The sequence below is a fragment of the Chanodichthys erythropterus genome, chromosome 7 (genome assembly GCF_024489055.1).
Source record: "Chanodichthys erythropterus isolate Z2021 chromosome 7, ASM2448905v1, whole genome shotgun sequence".
NCBI lineage: Eukaryota > Metazoa > Chordata > Actinopteri > Cypriniformes > Xenocyprididae > Chanodichthys > Chanodichthys erythropterus.
The window spans coordinates 17605422-17633379 of NC_090227.1; positions in this window are offsets into that span (position 1 = coordinate 17605422).

The following is a 27958-nucleotide window of genomic DNA, read 5'->3' on the forward strand; positions in this document are numbered from 1 at the left end:
TTCAGTGAGACGACGCACGCGTCCTCACTCTACAAGCCGTTAACAAGCTGCTGTTTGTGTTTAAAAACACTGCAGGCCTAGCCTTGGTTGACCGTGAAATAACTGCAGGGAGGAGGTATTACAATCTTTTGCAATACAGTTTGAATATTAATTTCCGCATGAATGAAACGAATTGAATTGTCATTGAGCGCGTCCTGAAACGAGATTTTGTAGTGTAGTATTCCTACTAATCTCTCAAGGCCTTATTATCTGCCACTATTAAATCTGAATTACTTGTCGTCCAAATAATTCACAATAGTTGGCGCTCCTGGGTTACGTCGTTTGGCTTAGCTACCCAAACCACGTGATCCCCCTTACAGATCTAATCGGAGAGCAGTTCATCTTGTTTATCGATTGATGTGTAAAATTTTGGAGCTGGTCCACGTTCTGATCCAACGTGACCCGTAACCACGGCGAAGAAACCCCGCAAAAGTTACATATTCGCGTGCATTAAAGTTTGCACCATAAGGGACTGATTCCCAAAGTTGTGTACCCATGAGTAAAACGATATATTTATGAAAGAATCCGCTGAGGTTCTATAGTTGTAATCGTGACCGTGCAGTTAAAACAGCCGTAGAATCCCACAAGCGCGCTCGTTTTAGATCACGAATTAAGGAAGGGGGATGCAGTAACTCTGACCAGACGCCAGAGGGCAGTCTGCTCAGGTGTGGCACCCCTCCCTACTTATTGTTTGTGTGGACTCATTGACGCCACCGTGTGGACGTTCTGAGTTAAAGCCGCTCTCCATACTTTGAACTGAAATCATCTCCAAATTATCTTTTTGCTGCTCTATACTGCGGGGAGTTGTAAAAGTAATTTGCTTTTGGTGGTTATGCTTTCCAATCGTTTTCAGAATGTGGTTTACTGATTTGAATTTAATTTAAACACGTTTAAATGTATTCATTTAAATTAAGTTTCCCTTCCAACAAGGGAATTCACTTTCTGAGAGTGCTCCCCCTGGTGGACACTGCCAGATAAGTCAATTCTCTTTTCCTTGTATTCTTTTCCTGTGTTCACAGATTTACTCTAATCTATTTTATTTTATTTTATGTAATTTTATTTTAGTTTACTTCACTCTACTTTGTTTTATTTCATTTATTCCCTTTTGTCTCTTCTCTCACTTTCTCTTGAGTTATTTTCTTTTTTTTTATGTTTACTTTGGAAATTCATTCCTTTTTTATCATTTTATTTTTTTTAATTTTTTATTTTATTCACTCTTAGTTCTGGGTCCTGTTTGTTATTGGCTGGCAATAACATTCACACACACCCAAGCCTCCCTTATTTCATACACTTATTTTAAATTTAATGAAATAACATTTAATTGAATTTTAAAATTAAGTAGTGTCAATCAGTTGGCATTTTGGCTCATCCAGAAGCAATTCCCGTCAGGGAAACTCACAAATAGGGAAGGCTTTCTCCTCTTTTTTCCCTTTCTGTTATTCTATGCACTTATTTAAATTCAGTTGAACAGAGTTTAACTCTAATTTGAATCAAGTGCCTCTGGACTGTCTTCCTTTTCTCCTTTCTTTTTCCCATTCTGCTATTCCGTGCACCCGTTTAATTCAAACTCGAATTAAGTGCATCTGAACTATTTTGTTTTTTTTTCTTTACCCCTTTAGCTCATCTCTTTTTTAGTTTAGCTAGTTCATTCTGACTGTCATTTTAGGCTCATTTTCTTTTGTCCTACACACTTAATTATTTAAATTTGGTTTGAACAAGATTTAAATTCAGATTTAAATTTACAATTAAGCTGTGTTTGTGTGACCACTTGTGTATTTGCAGTAGTGATGACCGTCTGACACCGATGCTCCGACACAAGCTTCGAACTCGGAGCAGCATTTTTCTTGAACTACTGCTTCGGAGCTTGCTTTGGTGCGGAAAAACACACGTGACCGATGACGTCCGAAGCAGCAACTGCTTCAGTTCTCTAAGTGAATCACGTGAGTGGTTCAGACCAGTCAATACTGCTTCGCATCGCGAGAGGCTTCATGACGCGAGACTTTGCTGCGCGCACGCTTCAGCAGCTTTTTAGGTGCGTAATAGGAATATATAGACACCCAAAATGATGCACAAGATGTGGGTTTGTTGTATTAGGAGTTTGCATAGTTGTTATTATCACGACATTGTGTGATCATCATCATGGAGCCAGCTAGGAAGATAACCTGTTCTCCAATGTGGGAACATTTTTATCTGATCAGTCCTAATAAGGTGCTTTATTATACCTTGGTTATCCTACTGCACCTGGCTTATTTATTTTGTGGCTGGTTTATTTACATCATTCACACAAACCCTAGTTATACTTATAGAGACATTATATTGCTATCTACAATTTCGCCACTAGATGTCACTGAAACGAAGCTTTGAATGAATGAACCCATTTTCAAAACAATTGATGAAGTGGTTCAATACTGATTCGTTGCTTCATTTGGACATCACTAATTTGCAGATAAGGCCCTTCACCGCCCGGTGGTGAGTTGATGGTGGCTCCAGTGAGTGGAGCCGCCTGGCCTGGCGGGTATTGCACTGAGGTGTGTGAATCGGGGACATTCTGACCTTGTATCAGGGGCAACCCGCAAGGACGTCAGCGAGTTGTGTGTCAGGTACAGGGAGGTAACGAGTCCAGCTTTGACAACAAACAGCAATTTTGTTTAATTTCCCTGCTCAGGCTTCTGCACGACAGAACCGCCCATTTGGAGTAACTGCCCGTAAAAGGGGACAGACTCTGAGTTCAGGGAAAACTCATTTTTGACCGATCAATCTGGCCGTTGGCGCAAATACCTTACCGAAGTGCGCAATTGTGCTGATGTTCCCTGTTTGAGAGGTTGCACCGTGGTACAAAGGGGACAGGTGGCCACGGACACCACAGTCGAGTGTTTGAACGTCTAGGAAAGGTTGCCCGCCATTGAGTTCTTATCTGAGCACCCACGATTCACCCCAGCCTAAATTAATGACATACAGTCACTTCACCTAATTGAAAACCACAGAATATTACATATTCTTCGATTCTGCTATTCTTCGATTCTGCTAAGGTGCGGGCCAACCCTTATACTCTTGATCCATACCAGCCCTCTAGGTTTTATGATGCAACAGTGCCCTCGCCTGGCCCCGTCATAAACCCAGCTGTGATAGGAAGTTTAAGTTTCACTTCTCCCCTCTAGCCCTTCTGTTTTATTTTGTTGCTACTCTATTTTTACTCCTTTCTATTTGTTTACTGCTCTATCAGTAAACAACACACATCACCAAGTTTCCCCTAACCAGTCAGGAAGCCCTAATTCCAAATGGGGTTAAAAGTCCACTGCCCAAAACGTCCAGTGGCCAAGAAACTTTGCCAGCAGCTGTCACACCCAACTGCCAGCACCTGTGACAGGCTCTGATCCAAAAGTTTTCTGACCCTGCATCAGATCAAGGGCTCCCTGCTGCCATGGACCTAAAACGGGGCAGACTGAAAAAAACATACACTTGCTACAGTCAACTGCAAATGGCCTACTTCAGAGCACGTGATCAGCCAGCAATGGAGGAAGATTTCATCTTCAAAACTCTGTTTCTCCGAGAGCTGCACCCTATGCAGTCGCACAGTCCAAATGAGGTCCACCTTGAACACACAGCTCCCATGCACCACACCATTGGTCGAGTGAGCCCGCTACCTCCTGTGTGTGTAGCGCAAATGGACACATTTCCCTGTTTCATCCACAAAGACCTGCTAGACTATTTTGAGCCCTTATTGAATGCCAGACCGCTGAAAATCTGGGCTCAAGTGTGTGAACTTCTGCCTTCCCAGTCACCCAGACCACCTGAGCCAGACGGTCAGGTCACAGAGGTCGCGGGAAATCTCATAGCTAGCCGCGAGAACCCTGTCTCAGAGCACAGTCCAAGTTCGCTACCCGGCGCACTTCAACTCACCATAGACTGTAACTTCCTCTGCTCCAAGGTCACGACAGACTCACAGCTGAATGAGGTAACTACAACAGACATTATTCTCACACTGTGGGCAGACAACTCAGCCTTCAGCCACAAGCTGTTAAGTGCTCCCATTGAAGGAACACCGGACCTCCCATCTGTCAACATGCAAACACGCTTCCCATTGGACTTTCGTCTGTCAGCCACAACGACTGCCAAGGACATCCACGTTTTGAACTTGAAGTGGAACAACCGGCATCTAACTCATCACTTCCTGGTCCTTCCAGACCTCCTGATGCACACTAAAGTTCATATTGACAATGCTAAGGAGTTAGTGTGGGCCCCAATGACTGTACAGCTCTCTGTTGTTTCTGCCAACTTCCTGTCAGCCCAGAACATCCACAAGGTCTGCAGGAAACTGTAGTACCGCCTTACACCAAAGAGGGTGCTGTTTGGATCAACATACAGTACAAAGGTCAACCAGTGCAGGAGTTTGTTCATTCAACAGAAGGAAAAGGTGTTATCTGGTATAAGGTGTTATATGCCCACGGCCTACGTCGATGGACGTTCCTACATCCATGAGGGCATCCTACAGGCAAGTGCAGGGGTACAGTGGATAAACAACCAACCCTGCCAACCACAGAACAGCAGGTGGGGTTCCCAGTCATGTCAGTATGGTGAAGCAACAGCTACCCTCAAAACCCTTGACGTCTCCTCAGCCCATAACATCAGAGAACTCATGTGCACAGACTCACACCATGCCAGAGGTGGTTTCAGATGCCATTTTCCGAGCTGGAAACAGACTGGTTTCAAAACTAAACACAACATGCCGGTGAAACATCAACACATGTTCCAAACACATGATGACATCACCCAAACACACGACACGATCGCTTACGGGGAAAAGGTGAAAAGACGCTTAAAGCAACCAGGGCGTGACAAAGGCGTGAACGACCAAACTAATGCCCTAGCCAAGACTGGCACCCTGCATAACAAGCTATGGTCACACCCACCCCATTCACCCACCCTTAGTATGGCAACAACAACACACAGCCAGTGGACTGTGCCTGCAACATTTCCCGCCTTACTGCCACTGACAACCAAACCTGCCAACACTTCCATGCGAAATGAGTGGTGACTCATACCCCTCCAACCTCCCGTTCATGGCATCTGGTCCCACGATGGCCCCTGGCCACAAACGACTACATCAGACCAACCACATGCTGCATGTGGGAATAAACTTTCTAAAGTATGTCCCTGATGTCCTCACAGCGCCAAACCTTGTACTGCCACAGGGCCAAAAGGGGGGTGAACCGATATACACCCACGACACACCATGTTCCAAACACCATGGCACCAGAACTATTTATGAGACTTTGAAACAAGTGGCGTACTGGCCCAGCATGCAGAAAGATGTGGCAGAGTATGTCAGAGAATGTCAGGTTTGCCACTGCCGTTGCACCTGTACCAACCAGGAGACTTGAGTCTCATCACAGCCTGCTGCCCTCATCAGCATTGCAACAATCTCTGCCTACAACTGAGAAAACAACTCGCAACACAGAGCCAAACCCTGCAAACCATCTGCAAATCCCGGAAAGGTATTGTTTTGGTTCTCTATACTCAGAGTTTCCTGCTGATCCAAACGGCGAACTCAAGGAAGCAACTGTTTACAGTCCTACAGAATGACTTTGCCCAAAATCAGCTGGTTATAGCTCTGTTGACAGACCTGCTGCGAGAAGTTAGCTTCTCTATGGACAGAGTGGCTATGAATAGGATTCCTCAGTATCCTACACAAACTGTGCTGGACTTTGCTACTGGCAGACCCAAAGACATGGTCAATGCTCGTACACACCCCCACTCATGCTGCCATGATGCATTTTTCTATGTGTTTAATGATACTATGAAGAACGTACTCCATCTCGAAATCCGATCTGATAGTCATTAAGTATGCAAATTCAGCTAGGAGACCAAACAAAGGAACTTTGCCTGCCAAATAGTGTTGCGCATCTATTGGCCGCTACAATTCAGGAGGCGTGTTAGCTTGGGTTTCCATAAAAACAACGACACACACCTTCCCCCTGTTTTCTCCCGATTGTCTCACGAGCACCTCGTGCACGTCTCTCTCGGACGTCTCCCGTGACCACGCGCTGCCATCGCGCTCAGCTTCGGGACCGCCATCTTCCAGCGAAACTCACTCTCAAGTCCTCAGTTCAAACCTTCCCGCGGAACGGAATAAGCCAACGAACCGCACCAGCGCTAAACTGAAATTCGACACGCACAACCAATGCAAGTATACTGTCGTTTCTCAATCTTAGATGATGAAACTGATTTCCGTGCTGGCTTAGGACTGTTTGTAAGTTTGCAACTTGCCTTCTCTCTTTCCTTCTCTACTTCCACTCTTGTACATAGGTGTGTGTATTCTTGTATATATATTTAGACGTATAACCTCTGTATTCATAGTTTGCATATATTAAAACGTTATCCACGCGATCCATCGATTGTTCTGTTTGTTCTTTCAACTGAAGACCAAGTCACTTTAACGTTTTTCAATCGTTTTATGCTTTGATACTATAATAGGAATATTCTCTTGGCCAGAGAATAACTCCATTCATAATATTCTATGAGAAGCAATGGTTTGCTGGACAAACTAACAGTTTCTCTAAATAATAATTAAACCAGAACTAATCATATATTTAATTTATTATAATTCGTTGTAATTAATTCACAATATATGTTTAATTCCCCGTTGGGTCGATATATGAACCATAATTTATTCATAAAGCTTTATGAATTATTATATTCATATTTCATCCATAAATTTGTTAATAACTGTACGAACCGTTACATTCGTTACACGCTAGATGCAAGGGCTTCCTACTGTAATGTTCACTATTCCTCTCGCAACAACCGACCCTGTACCCCACCGATGTGAGTTGCATTGCGTTTGTTTGTTCCCTACTCACCGGGAGAGCTTTGGAGTGGGCCACCACGGTCTGGAATAATGGACAATCCTCATTTTCCTCTTTGGAGGATTTCCTGCAGCACTTCCGTGAGGTGTTTGAGCACGCTGAGGGAGGTAAAGAGGCCGGTGAATTATTGTTGGCTCTGTGTCAGGGGAGACAGGCTGCCACGGACATTCCGCACACTCGCGGCTCAGACTTCATGGATGGATGACACACTTAAACTGCTGTTCCGTAAGGGGTTAAACCCAGATCTGCAGTCAGAGCTGGCATGCCGTGATGAGGGTCGCTCACTCAACAGCTTCATCGAATTGGCGATCCGTATTGACAACCTGATTCGGTCACGCCGCCCTGCCAGACATACCCTGGTCACATCTACGCCTGTACTTTCACCCGCCACTACGGAGGCTGAACCCATGTAGATCGGCTCAACTCACCTGTCTTCAGAGGAGTGAGAGAGACGGATACAACAGCGGCTGTGTCTCTACTGCGGTCAGCCAGGTCACATGAGATCCTCGTGCCCCATTCGTCCACCCAGCCGCAATTCTTCAACGGTGAGTTTCACTCCTTCCCTACCCACTGTTGAAATCCCAGCCGAACTGTTATGTAATGATGTAACCATCCAGACTCTTGCCATGATCGATTCCGGGGCAGCAGGGAACTTTTTGGACGTAAATTTCGCTAAGTCATGAAACATCACGCTAATCCCCTGTAATTCTGTGTTGTCAGTGGCAGCGCTAGACGGACGCCCCCTGGGGACAGGACAGGTTAACTTCACCACTGATGACATCACCCTGCAAATCGGCTCACTTCATAAGGAAACCTTACGCTTTTTCATCATCTATTCCCCGCAAAAAATCCCATCATCCTCGGATTGCCATGGCTGCGTAAACACAATCCACAAATCTCCTGGACTGAGAATCAGATAACTCGCTGGTCTGAGGATTGCCATAAGACCTGTATCCAGTCTCCCTTGCGTCTATGCACAGTTGAACCTCTGCCCATCAGTGACCAACTCCCCAGTGAATATGCAGATCTTTCTGAAGCCTTCAGCAAGAATCAAGCGGCACAACTACCTCCTCATCATCCCAATGACTGTGCCATCGATCTCCTCCCCGGTTCCATGCCACCTAAAGGCCGTATCACATTATCACAGCCCGAATCAGAGGCTATGCAGCGCTATATCGAAGAGGAACTAGCTAAAGGCTTCATACAACCATCCGCCTGGTTTTTCTTCGTTAAGAAGGATGGGGGTCTAAGACCCTGTATTGATTAAAATGAGATAACTGTAAAATTCCACTATCCATTGCCTTTGGTTCCTGCCGCCCTAGAACAGCTCCGATCAGCCCGTTTCTTCAGCAAACATGAACTCCGCAGTGCCTATAATCTCAGTCGTATCCGGGAGGGTGATGAGTGGAAGACGGCCTTCTCCACCACCACTGGACACTACGAATATCGGGTCATGCCGTTCGGCCTGGTCAATAGTCCGTCGGTCTTCCAAGCATTCATAAATGACGTCTTCCGTGACATGCTCAACAAGTGGGTCATTATATACATTGATGACATCCTGGTCTACTCCAACACTCCCTCTGAACATGTTCAGCAGGTCCGCGCCATACTCCAGAGACTCATCCATCACCAACTATATGCAAAGCGTGAGAAATGTGAGTTCCATCAAACTTCAACTTCTTTGAAAGTACGCACCCGTTCACAGTACTGACCGACCATCATAATCTGGAATATCTGCGTTCAGCCACACGTCTAAACCATCGCCAGGCCAGATGGGTGCTGTTCTTCACTCGTTTCGTATTCACTGTAACCAACCGCCCTGGATCCAAGAACGTTAATGCTGATGCGCTATCGCGCCAGTTTGAGTCAACTACCTCTCCGCCCTCCAACGAACCCATTCTCCCTTCCTCCATCATTCTGGCACCTGTTCAGTGGGATATTATAACTGAGATCACACACGCTCAACTCACGGATCCCTCACCAGCCGAATGCCCTGCATCACTCACCTATGTGCCCGCATCTCTCCGTCAGCGAGTAATGCATATGATACACACATCTCCCAGCTCGGGTCATCCTAGCATCGCCGCCACAGCACAACTGGTCAGTAACCGTTTCTGGTGGCCTTCCCTGCGAGCCGACATAATCCATTTCATTCAGAACTGTTCCATATGTCAAACCACCAAATCACCCCGACAGCTGCCAGCCGGCCTTCTTCAACCGCTACCCATACCTCAGCGTCCATGGTCCAACATTACTATAGACTTCGTAACAGACTTACCTAACTCCCAGGGTCTCACCACTATCCTCACAGTAGTGGTCCGAGAGGAGAGGAGAACCTAGAGGGGGTTGGTGACCAGAGACCCCCTCTTTTCATCGAAGGTGAGGAGGCATACCAGGTCCACGAACTGCTGGACTCCAGGCGCCGGGGCCGCTTGCTGCAATATCTTGTCGACTGGGAGGGGTTTGGCCAGGAGGAACGGTCCTGTTGGACCCTGCCCAAAATAGGACCTGATTGGCTAAAACAATCGGAAAGGCGGAACCAACAAACCATTCAAAACTCAATATCGCGCATTGTGAAAGGGCTTTTGCTTTTGGCTTTTTGGCTTTCTGCTTTTGCACTTCGTCTTGGCATTCGCTGAGGCGGCAGACCGAACATCGTCCTGCCTGCAAGCCAAACCATTTCAAGACTCACTCAAACCCCTGCAAGAAACTTCGTTGAATTTCGCAGCCGAGGACTCACCAAAAGTCCTTGTTTCCAGCAACTCCTTGAGATGCAGAGAGACACTCATGCAGCAACGCGTAAACCCTGCTATTCAACGAAGACTCCATTTTATGCAAAGCCAACTTCTTCCCCACGGACGTCGTCCTTCAGAACTCCTGACCGAGCCACGCGCTTCCTTCAACTCCATCACGAAGGGAACACACGCTTAAAGGAGCAGCCAGCGCAAGTAACACAGGTCTCCTAATTTTGCTGAGCTGGTGCAATTTTATTAAGCAAATGAAACTATGGTTGAATTGCTAGTGTATTAATTCTCTCAGGTTACGGTCAGAGAAACTTGTTAAAAGCTAAACAACTGGGGAATCCATTCACCTCCAAACAATAACCTCACCATTTCCCTGTAACTGAATGAATGAGTGTGTGTGTGAGAGAGTATATGTTTTTCGTTAGATTAGTTTGTGCGTAGTAGAGTTAGTTCAATAAAGTCTTGTTTGATTTTCCATATATACAGTGTCTTGTGCTGTGCTTACCAAATTGCTGCCTTTAACATAGATCATGCTACTTGCTCATAATCATAATCATAATTATTAGTCATAACAAAATATTATTACTGTTGGCCACAGAATAATAATTTTGTCCAGAATTGGTAAAACATACTGTAACCTCAATTTTTCGGTGGACGAATAATTGATAAAGTGTTAAATATTGATTCTGAATCATTCACAGTGAATCCGGTTCTTATTAAATGTAATTTAATTACATTTTGATTCGATATTTGGGTTTAATTCCTACAATAATGTTACATAAAGCACCATCACTTCGAAAGAGTTATATTTGAAAGACTTCTGGCTGATACTGTAAATATTACTATAAATTACAGCAACACCTCCCCCTTTTCCTTTCTGTTGAGGATTGTGTCGATAATCATAACCTTGAGGACTAGACTCATTTAATGTAGTGTAATCGTCCGGTTTTAGCCAGGTTTCTGTCAAACACAGCAGATCTAGATTATTGTCTGTGATAATATCGTTTACAATAAGTGCTTTTGAAGAAAGTGATCTAATATTTAACAACCCAAGCTTTATCATTTGTTTATCATTATTATCTCTATTTTTTATTTGTTGAACATCAATTAAATTTTTACCATTAAATGGGTTTGGAAGTTTTTTGTTTGTATTAATTCGGGTTACAGACACAGGCTCTATTTGATGATATCTAGGTTCAAGAGTTTCTATGTGTTGGGAATTATCTGACTTCTGTAACGTGAGGCAGCTAGCAGACGGTCGGTTTAGCCAGTAGTGTTGTCACGATACCAAAATTTTGACTTCGATACGATACCCAACTTCAGTATCACGATTTCGATACTTAAACGATACTATGGCAAAAACCTAAAACAGTAGGAAAAGTAAATAAATAACATATGACAGAACTTCTTTCTTCACCAGTGTGCAGCTGAAAATTCTGGATTTGAGCTTCATTGCCATGAAGTTACAGAGTTAGATTTAATATAATTTTTAAAGTTTAGAAAATTGTAAATTATGTTCTATTATGCTTTTTTCCTGTTTTTATATATATATATATATATATATATATATATATATATATATATATATATATATATATATATTTATATATATATATAAGCAGGGCTTGACATTAACTTTTTTCACTCACCAGCCACTGTGGCTAGTGGTTTTCCAAAGTAACTAGCCACTCAGCATTTTCACTGGCCACAATTTTGATGTTGGTAAATTACATTTTATATGATATGATTAATATGATTATATTAAATTTCTTTGAGTCATTTTACTTGATTTAGAAGATTTAAAACCCTTTCAAACTTTTAAATGCAGACTGACCACCCAAATCAAGATAACATTGTATATCAGTATGTATGTACAGGTGGGAAAGAGGTAGACAATATGAGCATGAGCTAGTATGAGAACAAGTTATTGGTGTTAGGCTATATAAAAGAACAAAGAAGCAAATTACAAAAACAACAGTAAATTAAAAATAATCTTTTTTCAGATACACTAGGTTTATTTAACATATAGCCTACATTTATTTAACATCTTTTGTTGTTTGATTAACATTAATGACCTATTTAATTGGGCTGCTGAATGCATGGACATAACTGACAAATATCCAGTTATTACCCACCTGTTTACGTCCACTTAAGCCATAACCGACTGTATTCACGCGAGATACTCCACACGATGGACATTTAGACATCTGTGTGCACGTGTATTTGACTATTCAGGCACAAGGAGAACTAATCGGGAGAGAGAGGGATCGCACGCGAAAGAGCGCTTCTGTTGTGTCATTCAGCGCAATTCCGCCTATCCCTCCTTCACTAACTGCACGTAAATAATGAATTGTGTGATTGGAATTAGAGATATAATGTAATTAGAGCAATGTTATTAAAGCATAAGTTGGTTTAATATAACTGTATATTCCCTTCACATATTTATGTTTTTTTCAATTTTATTTTAGCAACCAGATATCAATTATTAGAATCAATAATACACCTCTTTGCGGATGTCTGCTTGCATGAGTAATATAAATAACATTTATTTAATTTTTGAGAGCATAAACATAATGCTGGTATCACATTCACTAACCTGTCGCTCTTTAAATTCTTTGTACAAATCGGGATATTTGTCGGCAAGATGCTTTTGACTCCCTTCGCTTGCGTTATTTTGTAACATATTTTGCAGACGGGCTTTGTGGTGTCCGTGGGCTTGCCCTGACTGTCGGCAATGTGTTGCTTTGTGCATCTGTTTTCTCAAGAATTTGTGGACGGTCTGCAAGAGCACCTATATTTGCAGCCATACCTCTCGTTTGGTCTCCATAAAAGCCGTTGCGCAGTTGAGAGGAATAAACACGCACTCAATGTGCCTTAGAAGCAGCGCGCTGCACGCACACTGCCCCCTGCTGTCGCACATTAGGAAATACAGCTGGTACTCAAAGTACCGGTACTAATAAAATGAAGAACCGTACCGTTTCTAAAAGCAGGGTATCGCGATACCTTTCTAGTACCGGTATATCGTGCAACACTATTAGCCAGTCTGTCTGCTTCCTGTCCTGGGCCCCAGTTTGTCATGTTTTAGTTCTGAGACTATGTGCCATATTACTAGAGAGAAGAGCAGCAACATCCCGGGATAGATGAACACCCTCTCTTTTCAACAGGTCAGGTCTGCCCCAAAAGCTTTTCCTATGAAACCTATATTATTCTGCGGACACCACTTAGACAGCCAGCCATTGAGTGAAGAGGGCCAGAACAAATTACTTCTCCTGACATTGTACTTGCGAGTTCAAACACCTCTTTAATGTTAATTTTAGTGATCTCCGATTGGCGAAGTCGAACATCATTTGTGCTGACGTGAATATAGGGCTGGGCGATGTATCGAATGCTTTTGTCACGCGCATTTCTTCAGTAAAGCCGGTTCCCTGATTACCGCTAAATCGGCATCACCTGCTTTCAAATGAAGCGGCATTTAATAGACAGAACCGTAGTTCACTGATAAGACACGCAATATCGCGCTCAATATCGACGGCGATACATATCGATTCCAAAAGAAATCCTCACTGATTACGCACGTTACTCGAACTTTACAAGTTATTGGGCGTTAAACCGATTCATACCAGCGTCTTTCACCCAAAAACGGACGGGCTGGTCGAACGTTTTTACCGCACGCTTACATCCATGATTCGTAAATTCATTCCAGAGGACGCCAAAAATTGGGATAAGTTGTTAGAACCCCTGTTATTCGCAGTGCGAAAGGTCCCGCAAGCCTCCACGGGGTTTTCCCCCTTTGAGCTTCTCTTCGGACGCCACCCCCATGGGATACTGGACGTCCTAAGGGAGACTTGGGAGGACGGACCATCTCAGGCCAAAAATGAAATTCAGTATGTGCTGGACTTGAGAACAAAACTCCACACTTTGGGGCAGCTATCCATGGAGAATTTGTTACCCGGGAGGAGATCACCTCTCACCCTCCCAGCTCACTGATTTGACTAAGTTACAAGCAGAGTTTGCTGACGTGTTTTCTCCCCTACCGGGCTGTACCGACCTCATTCAGCACCACATCGAGACAGAGCCGGGCATGATGATTCGCAGCCGGCTATATAGATTGCCTGAACACAAGAAAAAGGTAGTTCAGGCGGAATTGGGGGCAATGCTTGAAATGGGAGTAATAGAAGAATCCAGCAGTAACTGGGCGAGCCCGATAGTTTTGGTTCCCAAAACAGACGGCTCAGTGCGGTTCTGTGTGGATTACCGCAAGGTGAATGCAGTGTCGAAATTCGACGCGCATCCAATGCCATGAGTGGACGAATTGCTTGACCGGCTCGGTACGGCTCGATTTTATTCGACACTGGACTTAACAAAGGGATATTGGCAGATCCCCTTGTCACCATTATCCAAAGAAAAGACAGCTTTCACGACGCCGTTCGGATTACACCAATTTGTTACTCTTCCGTTCGGGGCACCGGCCACCTTTCATGGATAAAATTTTTGTGGCCCCATGGTACATATGCTGCTGCCTATCTGGATGATATTTATTATCTTAAGTAATGACTGGCAGTGGCATATGCAGCATTTGAGGGCCGTCCTGAGACCGCTAAGGGGGGCCGGGCTCACGGCCAACCCAAAGAAGTGTGCGATTGGGCGCGTGGAAGTAAGGTATCTGGGCTTCCACTTGGGACATGGACAAGTGCGTCCCCAAATTGATAAGACAGCAGCGATTGCAACCTGTCCGCACCCCAAGACCAAAAAGGAGGTTAGACAGTTCCTTGGGCTGGCGGGATACTATATAAGGTTTGTACCTAATTATTCGGAACTCACCAGCCCGTTGACTGATCTAACTAAAAAGGAGGCACCAGATATGGTCCAGTGGATGGAGCTGTGCCAGCAGGCCTTTACCCAGGTGAAGGCTGCTCTATGTGGCGGGCCATTGCTTCACTCTCCTGATTTTTCTCTCCCTTTTATGTTGCAGACTGACGCATCGGACAGGGAGATGGGTGCCGTCCTGTCCCAGGAGATAGAGGGGGAGGAACTGCCGGTGCTGTACATTAGCCGTAAGCTCTCTAAGAGAGAAGCTAAGTACAGCACCGTGGAGAAAGATTGTCTTGCTATCAGGTGGGCCATCCTCACCCTCCGCTATTATCTCCTGGGATGGGAATTCACCCTCTGTACAGACCACGCTCCTCTGCAGTGGCTCCAAGGATACCAACGCGCGGATCACCCGTTGGTATCTAGCTTTACAGCCTTTTAAGTTCAAGGTGGTCCACAGACCGGGTGTTCAGATGGCTGTGGACGATTTCCTCTCCAGAAATGGGGGGGAGGGGCTGCAGGCCTTCCAAGTGGTTCCGCCAAAAGCGCACTTTCGTATTCTTCAAAAAACTTATGCTGTATGCCCTACAGCTTCCCTATTCTACTTACAGAAAAAAATTAACTGGCGCTGTGTTCGTTCCGTAAGTTAAATATTGAAGGCGTAGGACATACAGCATAAGCTTTTTGAAGAATACGAAAGTGTGCTTTTGGCGGAACCACTTGGAAGGTGATCATTTGTGTTTATAAAGCATATACATTTGCATTTTTCCAAAATGACCGATGGTTTCTCTAGATAAGACCATTATTCCTCGTCTGGTATCGTTTAAAGCCCTTTGAAACTGCACTGAAACTGAAATTTTGACCATTAATCATTTGGAGGCCATTGAAGTCCACTATAAGGAGAATAATCCTGGAATGTTTTCATCAAAAACCTTAATTTCTTTTCGACTGAAGAAAGAAGGAAATGGACATCTTGGATGACATGGGGGTGAGTAAATTATTATGAAAATGAAAAGTAATCCTTTAATTTATGATTTTACATCCAATGGTGTATATGACTTTCTTTATCAGAAAACAAAAGCATATTTTTAATCTGGAGGAAATTCAAGCTTTGTAGGATGCATAGAATGCAATAAAATGGCTTTCACCATTGTGATTAAAGAAACAAATCAATAAGTAAAACATTCTCAACTTTAAACCAGTGCTTCTCACCAGGGCTCTGATACTGATTCTAAAAATGTTTGTGTTCTGCTGAAGAAAGGCAGTTGTGGGATAGCTGGGATTGCATCAGGGTAAATGCAAAATGATAATTTAATTTTTGAACAAATTCAAAATATTTGTGTCGATTAAAGCAAGTGCTATTTTCCCTTTTTTTAAAGGGTTAGTTCACCCCAAAATAAAATTTCTGTCATTAATTACACACCCTCATGTCATTTCACACACATAACACCTTTGTTCATCTTCAGAACACAAATTATATTATTTTTAATGACAGAATGCTGTCAGATTTCCATCCATTGACTGCCTTTGTAACTACCACTTTGACGCTTCAAAAATTTTTACAAAGAGATCGGAAAACTAATAGCATACCAAGCATACCATTCGCTTGTTATGATGAAAAGATTTAATTTAGGATTTTACTTGCAACACCTGTAAACATTGATCAGAGAACATATATGTAGAAGCTCAACCTAACCTGCTTCGAGAATGAACCTCATTGGTTGCTCAGCACGTTTGAGCTTCCGGAAGAGGTTTGTTCTTGTGCGTTATTCAAGTTGAGCTTCTGCTTATGTTTGCTGATCAATATTTACATGTGAGTAAAAGCCTAAATTAAATCTTTTCATCATAACAAGCAATCAAGTCTCTTCAGAAAATTTGGTCTAAACCACTCGATTCATATGGATTAATTGTGGTTGTGGATTAAATGGCGTAAATAAAGTTTATGGTGACCGAACATGGACTCTGCTCTTATGAATGACTCCTGGCATTCAGAGATCCACTTCCAATTATTCTCATGACACAACAATTTGTGCAGAGGTTTCAGCAGCATAGCGATATTTGGGATGAAATGCCCATAATAATTAAGTACGCTGAGGAAAGACCGCAACTGGCTGACATTTTTGGGCACTGGAGAATTCACGATGGCCTTAACTTTGCATGGGGACGCATGCAGACCAGAGGCATCAATGACATGGCCTAGGTGCTCGACTGAAAACTGGAAAAATTCACATTTATCCTTGCGCACTCTCAATCCGTATTCTTTCAGTCTCTTGAGGGTAGCATCCAGGTGCTGTAAGTGCGACTCTTCGTCCGTGCCAGTCACTAGAATGTCATCTAGATAACACACAACTCCTGGAAGGCCTGCAAGGATCTGATCCATCGCTCACTGAAAAATGGATGGAGCCGAGGTCATTCCGAACGGTAAGCGTTTTTAACGAAATAGGCCTTTGTGTGTATTGAGGGTGAGAATTTCTCTGGACTGTTCCTCCACATCCATCTGTAGGTATGCTTGGTTGAGATCGATTTTGCTGAATTTTTGTCCTCCTGTCAGCCCAGCAAAAAGGTCATTAATGTGAGGCAAGGGGTATTGTTCTGCTGACAACACTGGATGTACAGTGACTTTAAAATCGCCACAGATCCTTATGCCTCCATCCTTCTTTATAACTGGAACTATAGGTGTTGCCCACTTACTCACACTGACTGGTTCCAGCATACCATTCTTCACAAGTTCAGACCTGCGTGAAGTTGGCCCCCCACCCAACGCAAAACATCGGCAAAATAGTCTCAATTGTTTGTGCTCTGTTTGTGCTGGTTTGTGCCGTAAAATTTTTTGTTTGTGCTGCTTTGGTTTTTTAGATATTAAAAGAATATTTATAGGTCATTCTGAGGTCACCCAGCCCCCCCACATGTTCCGAATTCACCGAAAATAGTCTCAAACGTTTGTGCTTCGTTTGTGCTGGTTTGTGCCGGTAAAAGTTTCGTTTGTGCTGCTTTCGATTTTAAAATATTAGACTTTGAATTATAGGCGATGACGTCACCAGCCCCCCAACAAGCTCCAAATTCACCCCAAATAGTTTCAATCATTTGTGCTTCGTTTGTGCTGGTTTGTGCCGGTAAAAGTTTCGTTTGTGCTGCTTTCGATTTTAAAATATTAAACTTTGAATTATAGGCGATGACGTCACTCAGCCCCCCACATGCTCCAAATTCACCCCAAAATAGTCTCGTTTGTTTGTGCTTCGTTTGTGCTGGTTTGTGCCGGTAAAAGTTTCGTTTGTGCTGCTTTCGATTTTAAAATATTAAAATAACTTGTGGTGGTCATTCTCAGGTCACTCAGCCCCCCACATGCTCCAAATTCGCCCAAAATAGTCTCAAACGTTTGTGCTTCGTTTGTGCTGGTGAAAGTTTCGTTTGTGCTGCTTTCGATTTTAAAATATTAGACTTTGAATTATGGGCGATGACGTCACCAGCCCCCCAACAAGATCCAAATTCACCCCAAATAGTCTCAAACGTTTGTGCTTCGTTTGTGCTGGTTTGTGCCGGTAAAAGTTTCGTTTGTGCTGCTTTCGATTTTAAAATATTAAACTTTGAATTATAGGCGATGACGTCACCAGCCCCCCAACATGCTCCAAATTCGCCCAAAATAGTCTCGTTTGTTTGTGCTTCGTTTGTGCTGGTTTGTGCCGGTAAAAGTTTCGTTTGTGCTGCTTTCGATTTTAAAATATTAAAATAACTTGTATAGGTCATTCTCAGGTCACTCAGCCCCCCACATGCTCCAAATTCGCCCAAAATAGTCTCAAACGTTTGTGCTTCGTTTGTGCTGCTTCCATTTTTTATTTTAGATAGCCTATGTTTATTAAAATAATATTTATAAAATCTCAGGTCACTCAGCCCCCCACATGCTCCAAATTCACCACAAACAGTCGCAATCGTTTGTGCCGATAAAAGTTTCATTTGTGCTTCCTCGCTTTATAAATATTAGACATTGATTGCATTGAATTGAATGACACTGAACGGCTGCAAATGCAAATCGCATAAGAGCATATTATAGTGACTAAGGTATATACCAAAGCATATTAATAGGAGCAATGTGATTTCAAATTAAGTCACTGTTTGCTTTCTTTCTTTTCAGTGACAAGCGCGTGTCAGAAACGGAAAGTTGTTGCATCAAAAAAGCTGCATCAGTCCGTGTAATTCCTTCAATTAATTACCCTATGTCGAGAAAAAACGACTTATTTAACTGTCTAACTAAACCAAATCGAAAAAACAAATAAAGACATTCGTTTAATTTGATTTTACTTGAAAATAAACAAAGGCAAAATAATAATAATAATAATAATTAAGCCTATAGGCCAATAAGACAAAGAAAATGAGCTTTAAGAGTTTTTTTGTTGTTGTATTTTTGGTTTATGGGTTAAACAAATTAGTTTATGCTTTAAAATTCGTTTCGAATGTGTGGGTGGCCCCTAAAATACTCATTTTATGTGGTCTAAAACAACATTGAGGAAATTTTTATTTATTTGTATTTATTTTATTCTTAAAAGGCCTAAGTAAAACCTAATGATGCAACTCGTTATGATGTTTCACTCGTTATTACAAGCAGTTTTTTTGTTTTGTTAAATAATAACATAATTTGTGTTTCATTAGTAAAATCTAAAATATCAGAAAACAATGGAAGGGATTGCGCAGGCGCCTCCGCGGACAAGAGAAGTATTGTGCTCTCTGATGAGTGATTGATTCCTAGATGTGTATGTGTTTTATGTTTTGTATGCTTTATATTAATTGTGCCTTGTATTTTCTCCATTTTAATGTACAGCCCTTTGGACAACTTCGGTTGTATTGAAACGTGCTTTAATAATAAATACAAATACAAATACAAGTAGGCCTACAACGTTGTTGAAAGGTTTATATAATATTGTGTTTCCTGAAGGATAATTGATCATGATTACATAATTAATTGATGATAATTCTATATTTTCGTTTTGGTTTTGTAAAGAAATAATGAAATAACAATATTGGATGTTTAATTGGGGTCCGGGTCCGTCATCCGTGCGCCATGGTATATGCTGATTTGATTTTTTACTTAAAAAGAAATAAGAAAGAGTTTGATTTTGTGTTTGTGTGTTTGTGTGTGTAAAAAACTGAAAACTGAAAAATAAAGCTAGATTTTTCGTAATTTTATTCATGGATAAAAATGTGATTATTCTTTAATATTTGTTTCGCATGAGTGGCGCCCTGAAACGCCATTTAACTTTCCGTTTCTGACACGCGCTTGTCACTGAAAAGAAAGAAAGCAAACAGAGACTTAATTTGAAATCACATTGCTCCTATTTATATGCTTTGGTATATAGTCTAATAGTCACTATAATATGCTCTTATGCGATTTGCATTTGCAGCCGTTCAGTGTCATTCAATTCAATGCAATCAATGTCTAATATTTATAAAGCGAGGAAGCATGTGAATGAAACTTTTATCGGCACAAACGATTGCGACTGTTTGTGGTGAATTTGGAGCATGTGGGCGGCTGAGTGACCTGAGATTTTATAAGTATTATTTTAATAAACATATCTAAAATAAAAAATGGAAGCAGCACAAACGAAGCACAAACGTTTGAGACTATTATGGGCAAATTTGGAGCATATGGGGGCTGAGTGAGAATGAATAGCCAATTCTTTTAATATATTAAAAACCGAAGCAGTCCAAACGAAAATTTCACCAGCACAAACCAGCACAAACGAAGCACAAACAAACAAGACTATTTTGGGCGAATTTGGAGCATGTTGGGGGGCTGGTGACGTCATCGACTATAATTCAAAGTTTAATATTTTAAAATCGAAAGCAGCACAAACGAAACTTTTACCGGCACAAACCAGCACAAACGAAGCACAAACAAACGAGACTATTTTGGGCGAATTTGGAGCATGTTGGGGGGCTGGTGACGTCATCGACTATAATTCAAAGTTTAATATTTTAAAATCGAAAGCGGCACAAACGAAACTTTTACCGGCACAAACCAGCAGAAACGAAGCACAAACAAACGAGACTATTTTGGGCGAATTTGGAGCATGTGGGGGGCTGAGTGACCTGACAATGACCTATACAAGTTATTTTAATATTTTAAAATCGAAAGCAGCACAAACGAAACTTTTACCGGCACAAACCAGCACAAACGAAGCACAAACAAACGAGACTATTTTGGGGTGAATTTGGAGCATGTGGGGGGCTGAGTGACGTCATCGCCTATAATTCAAAGTTTAATATTTTAAAATCGAAAGCAGCACAAACGAAACTTTTACCGGCACAAACCAGCACAAACGAAGCACAAATGATTGAAACTATTTGGGGTGAATTTGGAGCTTGTTGGGGGGCTGGTGACGTCATCGCCTATAATTCAAAGTCTAATATTTTAAAATCGAAAGCAGCACAAACGAAACTTTTACCGGCACAAACCAGCACAAACGAAGCACAAACGTTTGAGACTATTTTCGGTGAATTCGGAACATGTGGGGGGGCTGGGTGACCTCAGAATGACCTATAAATATTCTTTTAATATCTAAAAAACCAAAGCAGCACAAACAAAAATTTTTACGGCACAAACCAGCACAAACAGAGCACAAACGATTGAGACTATTTTGCCGATGTTTTGCGTTGGGTGGGGGGCCAACTTCACGCAGGTCAAGTTCAGCTAAGCTCGCCTCTACTTTAGGTTTGAGTGCATATGGCAGGGGCCGTGACTTTAAGAACTTTGGCTGGCTTCCTGGCTCCACAGTCAATTTCACTTTGATTCCTTCCATGCTGCCTAACTCCTTTTTGAAAACTTCAGTGTGTTTTTGAAGAACACCTTCAAGATCCAGTGTTTTAGGTGTCATCATATGTATGGCTGGCCAGTCCACCTTAAGTTGCTCAAGCCAGGAACGACCCATCAACTAGGGGTAATCACCAACGACCACATACAATGGCAGTTTTTTTGTTTGTCCATTCAGTTCAACTGTTACTTGGGTGAGTCCTTTCATGGTCACTGATTCCCCAGTATAAGTTTAAAGGACCACATCAGGTGGTTTGAGTGGCAGGTGGCTCAGTATTTCACTGTATATCGCATCCGACACCAGCGACACAGCTGCACCAGTGTCGATCTCCATTTTCACTGGTTGTCCTTCCAGCAGCGCTGTGACCTTATAAGCCTTGGTTCCACCTGCGACAGTGATCACATGCAAGAGAAATTCCTCATCAGATGTTTCCATACCCTCTTTGTTTTCCTGCCCGACTGCAAATATGCGTTTCTTTTGTTTCCTTCTGAATACTGGTTTTGGCTGCATTTTTTTTCTTTTCTGTTTTATTTCTACATGCACGCTCAATGTGTCCCTTTTTCTTACAGCTGCGGCATTCCATATCCTTAAACCAGCATGAAACAGGTGAGTGTCCAGTCTTACCACAATGGAAACATGGGCCTTTATTTTCAGTTTGTTTTTCAGTCTCCATCTTGTACACTTTACTGTTTGAGCTCAATTGCTGGGCTTCCTTAGCAGCCAATTCCATAGACACACTCCACTCATTATTTATGTGACCCATAGTCATATACAACCATGTAGCTAAACGAGCCAAAACGAATTAATTTAAAACGAAACTGAAGGTAAACCTGCGTTGCTCTCATGGTGTTATACCTCTCTCTTTCGGTGAAGTGGAGCAGTGCTCTTGCTGAATGGCACGGATTGCACTACGGACTATTGTACCTTTTATATGTTTTTTTTTTTTTAAACAGTATTTTATTTTTTATAACGAACAAGCTGCGAAGTCACGTTTCCAGTGCTTTGCTGTGTGTGTGTGAGGCGCGGGCGTGATCAAACAGCTGTCTTTGCGGGGGACTTGCCTCATCGTCATGGCAACGGTTCATGGCCATGTCAGATTACGTGAGGCTCAGCATTTCCATTCGGAAGGGCTCATCCCTATGCCCTAATCCCTTCAAAGGGTTTACCCTCCTGAGGGAGAGCTTCGAAGGGATGAAGGGTGTAGGGGTCAAAAATACTCCTTTTTTAGAACGCACTTCTGCGTCATCTTAATGAGACAGTCAAGGAGGATAAATTGCGCAAGCTGCGCCTTTTGTTTAACTTTAGCTTATTTATTTATTTATTTATTTTTGGTTTATCGAACCATAATATATATTGTGTCTATGTATTTGAAACATTTGAATGGACTGATAAAGGGAGCTGTAAAGTATTTTTGTTGAAGTACAGTGTCGTTTTGACCATAATAATGTACTAAATCTAACTCGTATAAATATTACAGTCGTATAGAAAAATATTATACATACATTTATAGGTAAAATCGAACTCCGAGCCTCCTGTACCCATTCTGTGATGACAAACAACTTCCCTGTGCAAAGGATCATGGGGGCCCGAAGTGTCCATCAGTTGTACCCTTCGAAATCCTTCATTCCGAAGGGCCCTTTAATGTGGCCAGTTTTGAACACTTTGGTTTGGAACGACCCTTAAATATGGCGGCCATGATTGTTTTCACTCCGATGTGCCCTTCGGAGGGCGATATATCCCGTTTGGAACGCACCGAGAGTTTGTTGCCGTTTGTTGGATGCTCAGCCGACCAAACAAATGCTGATTAAACATGTTCAGTCTGGTAAAAACAGACTCCAACCAACACCAACAGGGTTATCACACCTATCCAACAAACTCCAACAGACGAGTTTGTTGGCGTTTTTTGGTGCGATGTGAACTGAAACAGCTGAAAACTACCCGCATTTGGCGGGTATTAATGTCAAGCCCTGATTGTTACTAAGCCTGCCCTGGGTACACCAAAACTGTCCTTAATGCCATTTTTTTCCTTACATTACTTTTACTTTTATACTTTAAGTAGTTTTGAAACCAGTGCTTTTACACTTGAGTAAAAAGCTTGAGTTGATACTTCAACTTCTACAGAAGTATTTTTAAATCCTAGTATCTATACTTCTATTTGAGTGTTGAATGTGAATACTTTTGACACCAGTGTTAGTGTTTTCAACCCCACATCAGGTTTATTTTAGGTTTCAGTCATTTAAATACACATATGAATGAGGTACTAGGCTATATAAAAATACATTTATAGTTTGTTAAATTCAAATTCAATACACTGATGTCTACAGAAGCTGCAATAATAACCCTTTCAATTATATAATTTGACGAAGTGTTTTATTAATATCAGATACACATCGTGTATGAAACATTAAAGTTTACTCTATTCTTCTCCTAGTTCACCAGCCACATACTGTAATGTATTCCGGGGAAAATTAAGTAAATCCGACAGCTCTGAATTGCAAACTCATCGCGTGACAAAAATTCACTTCCACATATTTTACAATCAGAATATATCATAAAAATGCATGGTGTAGTTAACAAGTTTTTGAATATTTTGAATAACAAAGGAAAAACGATATAAACGAGCTACATACATATCTGCTAGCTGCATGACGTGTCTCCAAGGAATTAATACATTCTAAAATTATGTTCTAAATAACTGTGGCCTTAAACTCACGTTGATGGGGGCTCCGCACCCCCAGAATATAAATTACAATATAGATTTAGTTTGTAATTTGGATTATTTTATAAGATCCAATGAGTCCTGATAAATGCATTTTCTACTTCTAAAGTGCTTCTTTTTATAAAGAACACTGATTTCTCATAACATAGTGAAGCAGCCCCTGTATCGAGTGAATTATCGATTCTCGAGCCATCGATAGCAACCAATTCAGCTTCAGCGTCATGGACAGCACCTGGTAACATCGCACTTAAAGGGTTACTTCAGGATTTAGCATTAAGCTTTGTATTAGTAGAATACCACTAGTATTTTCGAATTACCGTGCTTTCCCCCTTCATATCAGCCCGAGATGAGAGATTTATGCATTTTTATTCTGTAAAAAAGCCTCCGATGACGCAAAAATCGTCATTTTGCGTCTTTGGAGGCTTTTTTGGCCAGAGGCTTAAAACTACAGCCAGTAATAGCAGGTAGTTCCGCATTTTTTCACCACGCCCATACATATGTGCGTTTCACGAGTTCACATATACATATGATTAGATAGAGATAGTAATGCGTATTTGGCGTGCTGTCCAGGGGGAGGGCTCCGAGCTCGGAATTTTGGCCCGAACCCAGAGTACTCCCCCCGGATGTGGTTATGAGAGATGGAATTTAGAAGTGAGGAGATGGGGTGGTGGAGGGATGCTGATAAACTGTCAAACGAACGGAGGTAAGTGTGCCGTATATATACCTCCATTGGCTGATTAGCTGAATGCTTTCCACCTGTGATAATTAGTCTAATAATCTGCACCTGCTCCTCCCGAATTTTGTTAATAAAACATCATTTCACGAGTTCACATATACATATGATTAGATAGAGATAGTAATGCGTATTTGGCGTGCTGTCCAGGGGGAGGGCTCCGAGCTCGGAATTTTGGCCCGAACCCAGAGTACTCCCCCCAAAAGCAAGAGAGCAAAAGGACAGCCGCCAGACTAAAGACCCCAAAAGACGCCGAGAATTGGCGGACTGGCATTTCAAGAAGCCTGGTCGTTTGACCAGGAGGGCCCGTGTTGCCACTGACGGGAGCGTATCACTGTACCGGGCGGACGGGCCCTACTAGCCTGACAAACGATGAGTAGCTGAAATTTTGAACGACCGATCGGGAGGGCTCTTGCAACATCTGATAGGAGACCAAGGCTCCAGAAGACCGATGCTTGTTGTATCAGATGTGTAAAGCCCTACCGGCCGGTAAATGAGGAGCAGTATGATTTAAACTGTCCAACTGGGGGGGTCCGTGTTGCCTCTGACGGGATCGTGTATCGCCAGGTGGACGGGCCCTACCGGCCGATTGACGGGGAGCGTGTGATTTGGAGCGCCCGATCGGGAGGGCTCTGGTTACGTCCGACGGGAGACCGAGGCTCACGGCGTTGAACGGGTGAGCCCTACCGACCGAAGTTTCGGACTGACCGACCAATCGAAAAATGTTGGTCGATAGTGTGGTGGACGGAAAGAATGCCCAGCCAGGAGAGCTCTCGCAGCGTCTGATGGGAGACCAAGGCTCCAGGAGACCAATGCTCATGGCATCAGACGGGTAAGCTTTGCTAGCAGACAGGCAGAAAATAAAGTGCAGAGGTTCGATCGGGAGGCTCTCGCGGCGTCTGACGGGAGACCAATGCTCCAGGAGACCAATGCTCGGGGCCTCGGACGGGTAAGCCTCGCCGGACGAGGAGAGAATGAGCACTGACCGGGAGGCTCTCGCGGCATCCGATGGGAGACCAAGGCTCCAGGAGACCAATGCTCATAACATCGGATGGGTAAGCCTCGCTAACAGACAGGCAGAAGTTAAGCAATGAAGATCGACCGGGAGGCTCTCGCTGCGTCCGAAGGGAGACCAAGGCTCCAGGAGACCAATGCTCGTGGCGACAGACGGGTAAGCCTCGCCGGACGAAGAAGGATATCGACAAGGAAGCTGATCGGGAGGGCTCTCGCTGCGTCGGACGGGAGATCAAGACTCACTGTGTCAGACGGGTAAGCCTTGCCCGTCAGAGAAAGGATAAAAGCTGACTGGGAGGGCTCTTGCTGCGACCGATGGGAAATCAATACTCACAGCATCAGACGGGTAAGCCTCGCCAGACAGAGGAAGGGAAGAGTTGGAAACTTGGCAGGAGGGCTCTTGCAGCATCCGATAGGAGATCAAGACTCGCAATATCGGCGTTTTTTTTTTTTTTTTAAATCAACCGATAAGGGTTTGGTGGGCTTTTCTGATATGGAAATGGTTGGTCTTGATGTAGCTATGGAAAGCATATGAGGACCATCTTCCTAGAGCTTGGATTTGCTGCTGGGAGAGGCCTTTTTGGGCTGCTGATGTTGCTGCCCAAATGCGGAATGAATGACTGGAAAAATTGTGTGCTGAGATGCCGGATTGGCATCGCTGTCGATTGCTGAAAGGTCTGAAATGGTGGGGTGGACTTTTGGATCGAACTTTGAGGTGATTGCAATTTCGGAGCATCTGAGAAAGCCAAAAAAGGCGAGAATGAACATGGCGTCGAGGGTGCGGGCGGTATTAAGGGGCTGATAACTTGTGCGAAGGGTATGGATACATTTGGTGAGGATGTCCAGCGTTATAGGTTGTCTGGAATCAGGGCGGGAGGGCTGGGATCGTTGGATCCCTTTGATTAAGAGAGAGGTTTGAGAGTTATTTATTTCTGCGGAGGGTGCGCCATAAATCAGTTTATGGAAAAATTGGACGCCGCTCAGATAGCCTTGGAGGCCCTTAACGCTTTTGAGATAGGAGATGAATGAGGTTATTGAAAGGAGAGAAAAATCAGGGAACTGCAAGTTATATGCGCCATGGAAAGCTTTGAAACATCTCCATGCTGTCACGTAGGATTGGATGGTTCTGGGGGAAACAGCCTGCAGGATGGCGTCGAGTGATGCATCGAGAAGGGGTTCTAATGGGTGGTTTACGGGAATATCAGATCTGAATAAGGAGGTACGGGAGTTGGGAATTGGTCTGCTTCTGGAGCCAGTGTCCTGAATTTCTGAAAAAGAAAACGAGACAGAGAGTCAGCGATCTGGTTTTGAGACCCAGGAACGTGTTTAGCACGTATGATAAATTGGTCACATGCTGAAATCCAGGTCAGACGTCTCAGCATGGGCATCAGAGCGGGTGAATGGGAACGGCCTTTATTAATGCACTGGACCGTTGACTCGTTGTCGCAGTGCACCAATATGCTACTAGCAGACCATTCTTTCCCCCACAGAAAAGCTGCGACTACGAGAGGGTAAAGCTCGAATAGAGCTGAAGACTGTGAAAAGTCTTGTAGCTGCGGTGGCCATGGTGATGCGAACCAGCGACCTTGATAAAATCCCCCGAAACCAGTTGATGGGGCTGCGTCTGTGAACAGTTGGATATCGACGGGGGAAGAAACGAGACTGTTATAGAAAAAGGTTAGGCCGTTCCACTGATTTAAGAATGATATCCATAACCGGAGTTCGTCGCGGCATGCCTGAGTCACGGAAATTAGGTCCTCTAGCGCGTGAACCGAAGACGCGAGTGAGAGGAGATGTGAAATGAAAGAGCGGCCCTGTGGAATGATGCGCATTGCGAAATTTAAGTGTCCGAGAAGGGATAAGAGTTCGCGTTTGGAGCAATTGGAGTTATGCAGGAGGGTTGACGAGACGAGGATTATTCTATCGATTTTTTCTTTTGGCAAGGAAGCCTGGAATTTCTCAGAATCTAAATTAATGCCAAGGAACTCGATGGATGTGGCGGGACCCATGGTTTTTTCCTGGGCGATAGGGATTCCGAGCTCGGAAAAAACAGTTTGAACTGTATGGATATGCGCGGCTGGAATGGCGTTGGGTGGCGGAATGACTAGAAAATCATCTAGCAAGTGAAGGAGGTGAGGAATCGCGTAATTGTTGGACAAAATCCAGCAAACGGCTTCTGAAAGCATATCAAAAATCTTGGGGCTGCTTTTGCAACCGAATGTTAAACGAAC